Raw genomic sequence first — 9,691 nt, 5'->3', positions numbered from 1 at the left:
GCTTAGGTGAACCGCACCAGAGTTCATCTGCAAGCAAACAGAGACCAAAAGGACAAAGTTTGGGTGACCTTTAACACCTGCCAAACCAGGAGGACCATAAGAGGAAATCAAATATGAACTGAAAGTTTCACATTAACTAAAACAATGACGGGTATTCTTGCTTTTCCTAAAAATTAAAAAAAAAAAAATCATAATTTTATTGCTTTACTCACATCAAAGATCCAGCACTTTTGGTGACTAAGCAACACAGTTGTAACAGTTCCTTAAATGACCACTTGGGGCTAGTTTCAAAAGGGAACGAATTTCTATAGATCAGGTGTGTTCAGTCAAATGGAATCACTTGACTCAGCTGAGATGCAGCAAGCTGGTCAGGGAGAATTGTTAAACAGGCAGGGTTGTGGCTCTTGTCAACCAGGGTTGACCAGCCCTGCTCTTGTCAAAAAATCTTCACTAAAATTAAACTTTCAGTCTGTCTGGATGTAGGACTGTCATGCAGGAAACCTGGGTTTGCTTCCCAGGGTGGGCCATAAGCTAAAATCCTGCGTGAGTCCTTCACGCTGCTGCCTGAAAATACAGGGTTGTCTCAGGAAGGGCACTTTCCATAAAAGTCTGTGCCAAACCACCTGTGAGTATCAGTCAAAGCTAATTCGCTGTGGCGACCCCTGACGGGAGAAGCAGAAAGGTGAACAACAACAACAGTCTGTCCCTAATGTTTGATACTTTATTCCTTGTTCATGACAACTGTGGTTGTGTGAATGTTTGGCCGAATCTGGATCTTACCCATTCCCCTTCAGCTTCTCCCTTTCCCTCCAATTGTAGGGTTATTTTGAAGGATAAAGGTGTCTAAAATAGATTTTTAAATGGGAAACCCTCACGATGGAGAGCTCTGTATTCCTTCACTGTGAGGACGTCCAGATTAGAAGACACTGTTTTTCCATTACTCACCATTTAGAGGGCTAATTGTAGGGTTAGCGAGAAGCTATGGGTAGGGGGGTATTCTGATCGGCCTTTGTGTCTACGTGTCCAATCGCCCATTTTTTCAAATCTTGTTGAGGTGGTATGTTGTGATGGCTTTAACCCTATTTTCTGTCCTGGCTTTTATTTTATTACTGAACTTGATCAGACTACTGGAATCTCTACCTCTGTTCCTTTTGACTCCCTTGTACTCGCTGGATCTGCCCCTGTTCCTCCCCTCTTGAAACGGCATTTCTGGATTTAGAGAAGGATTTGAGATTATATTACCTATTTATTCATCACCCTCCACTGCAATGGGCACTAAAACATGGAGTAAGAAGAAGCGCACTTTGGCAGGTTTTCTGGAGTCTGTGCGTAAATGTTGTCCATCAGTTACAGTACAGAAATAACAGCAATGTCCCCCATTCTTTTCCTCCAGTGTGTACATCCCTGAGCCCATGTGTTATTCTCATGCTTGTCTTGTCTTGTCTACCTACCTGTTGAGTATTTCCGCACTTCTTGCACTACATTCTTCAGTAACGCTGCATTTGACTTTATTTGGAGGACTTTTTTTATGATGGGGTCCCACTTCACTTCACCTAGACTAAGACATAAACAGACATTAGAGTCTCATTTAAATTGCAGGACAATTACCCGACATTTGTAAAAATGTTTGTTTACATTTAGCTGTTTATTTTATGTATGTCTTTATCTACATTTATTTATCAAGTCCAATGTTCCTGAAGCTGTATTTGTGTGAAAACTACGGTGGCCCAGAAGGGTCACAACACAACACATTAACTTTATACACAACACACTAACTTTACAAACAACACATTAACTTTACACACAACACATTAACTTTATACACAACACACTAACTTTACACACAACACACTAACTTTACACACAACACATTAACTTTACACACAACACATTAACTTAACACACAACACATTAACTTAACACACAACACATTAACTCACAACACAACACAATAGCTCACAACACATTAACTCACAACACAACACATTAACTCACAACACAACACATTAACTCACAACACAACACAATAACTCACAACACAACACATTAACTCACAACACAACACAATAACTCACAACACAACACATTAACTCACAACACAACACATTAACTCATGGCCCAAAAGGGTCACAACACAACACATTAACTTACCTCACAACACATTAACTCACAACGGAAGTAAAGCAGCAATTGAAGTGCTTTTATTCTGAAATTTCTACTGGGCTGAGCAGCTAACTACCTAACAGAAAGTAATGTCACAGTGAGCTGTGGAGGGAGCATGTTATTGCTACAAGAGAAGCTAGCAGCAGTGTTGCCAGAAACTTTGTCTTTAGTACTGTTACGGCTGTTCTCCTTCCTCTAAACACACACAATATGAACACACATATGAGGTGCCGTGTAGGACATTATTCAGAATTAGCATTCACATACACATGTGAAATCTCTCACACACACTAGTGAAATGCTTGTATACATACAACTGAAAATGTATTCATTCACATACACATGTGAAATCTCTCACATACACATGTGAAATCTCTCACATACACATGTGAAATCTCTCACATACACATGTGAAATCTCTCACATACACATGTGAAATGCTCTCACACACACTACTGAAAATGCTCTCACATACACATGTGAAATGCTCTCACACACACTACTGAAATCCTCTCACACACGCTACTGAAATCCTCTCACACACACTACTGAAATCCTCTCACACACACTACTGAAATCCTCTCACACACACTACTGAAATCCTCTCACACACACTACTGAAATCCTCTCACACACACTACTGAAATCCTCTCACACACACTACTGAAATCCTCTCACACACACTACTGAAATCCTCTCACACACACTACTGAAATCCTCTCACACACACTACTGAAATCCTCTCACACACACTACTGAAATCCTCTCACACACACTACTGAAATCCTCTCACACACACTACTGAAATCCTCTCACATACACATGTGAAAATCCTCTCACATACACATGTGAAAATCCTCTCACATACACATGTGAAAATCCTCTCACATACACATGTGAAAATCCTCTCACATACACATGTGAAAATGCTCTCACATACACTATCCAAAATGCTCTCACACACACTACTGAAATTTTCGACAGAAACGGAAGGCATTTCAGTAGAAACGGAAGTTGGCTGATTATCGCGAGATAATCATTCGTCTGAATCATTCGAAAATGGCAGCCGGTTGCGCAAGGAAAACCACCGAAACGTGTAAGTATATTAAAAAATATCCAGTATCTGTTGTAAAATATATTTGTAAATACTTAGGATGATGTGTTTAATATGTTATATTCCTCAATCAACAACCTAGATTGTTTTGAAGCTCATCAATTTCAGTAATGCTAAAGCTAACGCTAACGCGAATTAGCGCCGAAGGCTAAAAACAAACGCTAGATATTACATCAAAAAGCAGTGACTTCTAACCGTAGTCACAAGTTATTAACACATGTTTTAAATGTGTTCATATATGTAGGGACAGACGAGGATGAGGAAAATCCGATCCATTTGCGGATGGAGAAAGATAGCCTGTTTGTTTTCAAGCTAGCTCGTGCCAGATGGGTAGAGACATATGATCAGATTTGACTTCATTTTAATAAACGGTTAATCGTTGTCGAACTGGGTTAAAGGTTTATGTTAAAGACCCAGAAGAGAGAGGAGGAAAGGGCTAGAAGGGAGGAACAGCGACAGGAGAGTCTGTTAAGTTTACTTGAGTTGAAATTATTGTTCTAAAATGTAATGCAGCCATTGTTTTTCCAATTTGTTTAATAAATGTATGAACAAAAATGAATAATTTACATGTATTATTTAAATCTGAGCTATTTTTAACAATCTTAAAAGGATTTTCATATAAATATCAGATGTACATATTTAGAATTTCGTTTTATATGTTAATATTTATTTTTATACATGTTAACAATAATCCTGGTCTTCTAGAGTCATGTGTGTCACAGTTGGAGCTGAAAGGAAAGCAAAGATTTGTCCTTGCAGACAGACGTGACTCTGCTCGTCCTGCATGTTCCTGGTGTTGTCCTGCTGTGGCTCAACATCTGTGGCTAAGCAGTCGCCTTTGCTGATGCACAGAATGTGCAGAATTGAACTGCAGGCAATGATTTTCATTGCAAAGGTTGGTTTTACTTCCAGTGCCCCCAGAAATATTGCTCTCCTCCTCATCTTTATCATGCCAAATGCTCTCTTCACAACAGAGCGTGTTCTGGAGTGGTTCTGGTTGTAACTGCCTCAATGGCATTCCTCATGGGTTCCCTGTAGGGTGTCAGCAGCATGATGGGATGTGCAATGCAGGGATACCCACCATCACCCAAAAGGATCCTTCAGGTGGGTTTGTTTGATTTACATAAATTGGGCTTTTACGTAGAACCTGTGAATCATGGATTGATCCTGGATTCTCAACAAAAATATCTATAAATTTGGCATTAGAGTCACATACAGCATGCATTTTAATGGAATAAAAAAGCTTCCTGTTAAAATAACAAGCTGCATTATCTTTTAGGGCCTTTATTCTTATGTGGCAGCCATCAATGCTCCTTGTGACCCTTTGGAAGGAGAAAGACCAAGCGAGCTGCTAAAATCCAGAGGCGACTTATGGTAGTTCATTCCCACTGGGAAGCTGGGTGACCCTGCTCATCAGCTGGAGGATGCGGTCTGCCGTCCTGTGGACAACATCGCTCACGGTGGACCGTGTCATGTCAAAGACTCTGGCTACCACACTGTAAGATGTGCCACACGCCAGCCAGAAAAGAAACACCAGGACGTCAGTCTCCTGTGACCCCCCAGAGTGTGAGGAACCCGAAGCTGATGCTTCAGGACCATCGACCCAGATGCTCGATGGTCCTGCGGGTCAACCGAAAATCCAGTCTTGTGTCGGACTGACCGTCAGCGTAAAGGGCCAGGACAGACACCTTTGTGTTGGTAAAGCAGTAGAGACGTGGAAGACCCTGGAAAATGCAACATTAATTATTTCATTGAGGAAATTAAATCAAATTTTTTTAATGTTTCTATTTATTTTGATGTCTTACATTTTAGATTATGAAGTATTTATTAATTCTGGAAAATCTCGTGGTTTTTATTTGGCTGGGTTTTTGGATTTTCATTTAAACTTTTAAAAATGAAAGTTTTTGTTTTGTTTTTGTTTAAAACAAGTGATATGGTTTGACTCTGAATAAAAAATTCTAAACTTTGAACTCACAAGTGTTTCATGTAATTGGACTACACAACTCACTTGAAAAAGAATGTTACCCAGCAGACTGTGTAACCTTGAGCATGATTAGTAACAAAGTTTAAGTTAAAGTTTAGGTTTAACTAAAAAAAAAGCTTTAAGTTTAACTCACAAGTTATTCTGTCTGGTCAGGGCATCCAGAGGAAATCTTCTGAGATGTCTGCTTCTCCTTGCCGTCCTGTGATGCTGCATATCTGCTCGTTTTCAGTTTGATCTCACGAAAAACGGTTGAATTATTGCCAGGAACACGGACAGATTCATTTTCAAAGCCATTTTCAGTAAGGTGTAAGAAAACTACAGAAAAAAATGCCTCCTTGCAAGAGCCCGTTAATCGTTCAGTGGCACAAAAACAAAATAAATATTGGCATGAAAAAATAACTTGGGGGTTTATTTATGAACAAATACATTAAATCAACACCAAAGTGTTTGTAATTTAATTATTTATAAATCAGTCACGTTTTCCATGATCAGAACACAGCAGATTCATAAATAGTCTCTGTAAAATGTTCATATTTATTATGTTTTTACTCTGACAAATAAGTGTCATTCTCCGCGTTAAATAGGAGTAGTTCGCCTCCAGACCAGGTGGTGGCGGTAATGCGCCACTTTGTTTCCGTGTCAAGCGCGTTATGAACAACACCCAAAAGAAAAAAGTACTGAGCACGGGTGTCTGAATTGCTTTTAAATTCAGAGAACTATATAGAACTATATAGTTCTGCACTATATAGGGTTTTAGTAGTTAGGGATCAGGGCAGGAATTCGGACACAGGTTCATTTCCACTGAAATGCCTTCAGTCGAGCAACTTCGTTTCTAACAATAAAGTAAAAAAAAAAAACGTTGTTTCTACTGAAATGCCTTCCGTTTTTATTGAAATTTTCACATGTGTATGTGAGAGGATTTTGGATAGTGTGTGTGAGAGCATTTTCACATGTGTATGTGAGAGCATTTTCACATGTGTATGTGAGAGCATTTTCAGTAGTGTGTGTGAGAGCATTTTCAGTAGTGTGTGTGAGAGCATTTTCAGTAGTGTGTGTGAGAGCATTTTCAGTAGTGTGTGTGAGAGCATTTTCACATGTGTATGTGAGAGCATTTTCAGTAGTGTGTGTGAGAGCATTTTCACATGTGTATGTGAGAGCATTTTCAGTAGTGTGTGTGAGAGCATTTCACATGTGTATGTGAGAGATTTCACATGTGTATGTGAGAGATTTCACATGTGTATGTGAATGAATACATTTTCAGTTGTATGTATACAAGCATTTCACTAGTGTGTGTGAGAGATTTCACATGTGTATGTGAATGCTAATTCTGAATAATGTCCTACACGGCACCTCATACACACACTCCTCCCTCCGCTCTGACACCCCCCTCTGTCGCTGCACGCGCGCTCCTCTCCTCTCCTTTTTTCCGCTCCGTCCTGTGTGTGCGTGTGTGTTGGGGACTGCACGTGCCTGTGTGAGAGGACCGAGCGGAAAAAAGGAGAGGAGAGGAGCGTGCGCGCAGCTCCCTCCACAGCTCACTGTGACATTACTTTCTGTTAGGTAGTTAGCTGCTCAGCCCAGTAGAAATTTCAGAATAAAAGCGCTTCAATTGCTGCTTTACTTCCGTTGTGAGTTAATGTGTTGTGAGGTAAGTTAATGTGTTGTGTTGTGACCCTTCTGGGCCATGAGTTAATGTGTTGTGTTGTGAGTTAACGTGTCGTGTTGTGAGTTATTGTGTTGTGTTGTGAGTTAATGTGTTGTGTTGTGAGTTATTGTGTTGTGTTGTGAGTTATTGTGTTGTGTTGTGAGTTAATGTGTTGTGTGTTAAGTTAATGTGTTGTGTGTAAAGTTAATGTGTTGTGTGTAAAGTTAATGTGTTGTGTGTAAAGTTAATGTGTTGTGTGTAAAGTTAGTGTGTTGTGTGTAAAGTTAGTGTGTTGTGTGTAAAGTTAGTGTGTTGTGTGTAAAGTTAATGTGTTGTGTTGTGACCCTTCTGGGCCACCGTAGAAAACTAACATTAGCTGTTGGTGCTCATCTTTACTTTTACTAGGAATGTTTTCCTATTTAAAGATTTTCTTTCTCTTTACCTCCTAGGTTACAGCATTGTAGTGATCCTTTCAAATAACGTTCACAACTTTAATCCTTTCACGTCCTGCTCTGCTTAAAGTGAGGGCTTCTTTGTCATTTAGATGAAAGCATCTCTGAAGAAAGTTGGCTGTTAAATTGGTTCTACAGCACCTGGAAATAGGTCAAGGAATCTATACTTTTCTTTATATATGTATATATAGTAAAGTTTTTTGTAGAAAGTCTTTAAGTTGCCATCTTGGATGCTGTTTCTTCCCCATGTCATGTGACTATCAATAAATGAGTAAGTCCCTGTTGTTCTTCCCTCTCCCTTTCAACCATTGTTGTGCCTTTAATCTGCAGTGGATTAGCAGAAGAGGCACCTGCAGCTCTGTGCCATTGTCAGGATCAGGTCTCGTGCGCGCTCACACTCACCTGATTGGATTAATTACTGAAGGGGGGCTGGGAGCAGGAAAAAGCTGCTGTCCTTTTAGTTTTCAGATGAAACTTTCCCTTAAAGAAATGATGTTTCATTGTTCATTTTAAAATTGAATTCAATAAATAAGAAGTTTCAACAACTTTTTGGGAAAACCAAACAATTACACACAAAACCAGAAAGGAACCAAACTTGTGACAAACAGGAAACACAACTCAAATTTTTCAAAATATACCAAAAAACAAGAACACTTGATTTCAGCACCTCCTCCTCCTGGTGCATTTTATTTTTTAGATCCCCCACCTGGTTCCAAATGCAGCAGGTTTAGTAGCTCAAAAGTCCACAAAGCTAAATCATGGTCAGGCAGGCAGGAGTCGATAACAGGCATGAAATCATCAGAGGATAGATGGGATGGTCAAAATACAAGCAGAGTCAGTAGACTGTAGACCAGGTCCAGATATAAAGCTCGGTAAGGAAGGCACAGTGGCACAAACAAACCTTTACACTGAGCTGAGCTCAGTGCAGTGCACACGTCTGCTGTGGTTGATTGAGTAAATGAGAGTTAGCATCCAGGAAGTGTGGTTAGAACTCTGGAGATGGTTCCCTCCCCCCATTCTTTTCACAATTATTCATAGGACCTACAGCTGGTGTGAAATTTGGCGATTTTCCCATTTTCATACAACATAGGGCAAAAAAAACCTTTCTACGAGCATTCCTCTAGAAATTTCACTCACATACAACCAGAGTTAAGTCTACAGCCACAACCAAAGTTTCATTGATCTTTGACCTTAGGAACAGGCCGCCATCTTGAATTTTCTGAAAAATTCCCTTTAGGCCCACTAACAAGTTAAATTCCTCCTTGGGAATTTGATTTATCTTCTACATACTCCTCGATGATCATTGGGAAGCTACTTGAGGAAAAAATATTGGGTTTAGAAGTTGTAGATTTTGATCGGGGTTAGTGTGACGACCTTGCAAAAGTGGTGTTCCCTTGTTGCTCGCACATTTTTTTCAGGAACAATGTGAAAATTGAATACATTAATTATTGGCTCAAGCTAAACAAAAAAAAATACAACATATTAACATATTAGGAATGTGGGTGTGTTTGACAAAAAACCTCAGTTGCCAAAGAAATCCCCAAATTTACTTTTGCAGATTCCTCTAGTAATTTCATAGACTCGTTGGTCACACCCAGGACACCAAAACATAAAATGGTTTCTGTTGACTTAAACCAACAGAAAAGATGCTATTTTGGAAAATGTCATGTGCAGCTCTGACCAGAGTGGCATGGCCACAGGGGAAATGTTAGGCTGTGTCTGAATTCCCACCCTACTTCCTAACCACTAAAAAAACTATATAGTGTGGCCCTCTTCTTTTTTTTTAAACTGCGAATATGATGTCACAGCCATTCATGAATCCACGAAGATTTGAAGATTAAAACGTTGATATTTTACTATAAAAGTCGTTTAACTTATTTTCTTTGCAAAAATTGTTTAAATGCAATGCATTGGGGTTTACATTCGCCCATGTAGTGAGCACCAATGCACACTGGTTTTTTGCAGAGACTTCTGGGAAATTTCTAGGGCACTCAACTTTGGAAGTGTAGATTTGGACAGCACTTCAAAATGGTGAACACACTTGGGAGTTGTGAAGGAATTGTGAATTCGGACATAGGATAAGACTGGTGTAGCAGTTGCTCAGTCAGTGAAGGTGGGTCAAAAGGGGGCGGCGGGGGTGAGTAGTCATTGCCAATGCTGCTCGTTTTTTGATTCAGGTTTTATTTTGCCTCCATTATTCAACAATACAAAACTTGTTATAATTTTCTCAATGGAAGTCTTTTGTACTTGATTGTACTTTAGGAATTAAATTAGCCTTATATTTTTATCACAGGTGTGACAGACGTTTCCTGAAGATTAAATTGTGAGTCCGC

The 9,691-nt window shown here is 39.6% G+C and overlaps 1 long non-coding RNA gene across 1 annotated transcript; it reads left to right on the top strand.

Annotated features, from left to right (window-relative positions):
• Nucleotides 1-3,125: 3,125 nt before the first annotated feature.
• LOC144992009 (uncharacterized) lies at nt 3,126-5,247 on the top strand. The gene is made up of 4 exons (XR_013655713.1): nt 3,126-3,259; nt 3,983-4,172; nt 4,252-4,381; nt 4,557-5,247. It is a non-coding gene; the product is annotated as an uncharacterized LOC144992009 (long non-coding RNA).
• Nucleotides 5,248-9,691: the final 4,444 nt, after the last annotated feature.

This window comes from Oryzias latipes, chromosome 4 (assembly GCF_053564925.1).
Source record: "Oryzias latipes strain Hd-rR chromosome 4, Olatipes_Hd-rR_3.1".
NCBI classification, from domain to species: domain Eukaryota; kingdom Metazoa; phylum Chordata; class Actinopteri; order Beloniformes; family Adrianichthyidae; genus Oryzias; species Oryzias latipes.
The sequence above is the reverse complement of the archived record's forward strand: the minus strand, read 5'-3'. Positions and strand labels throughout refer to the sequence as shown.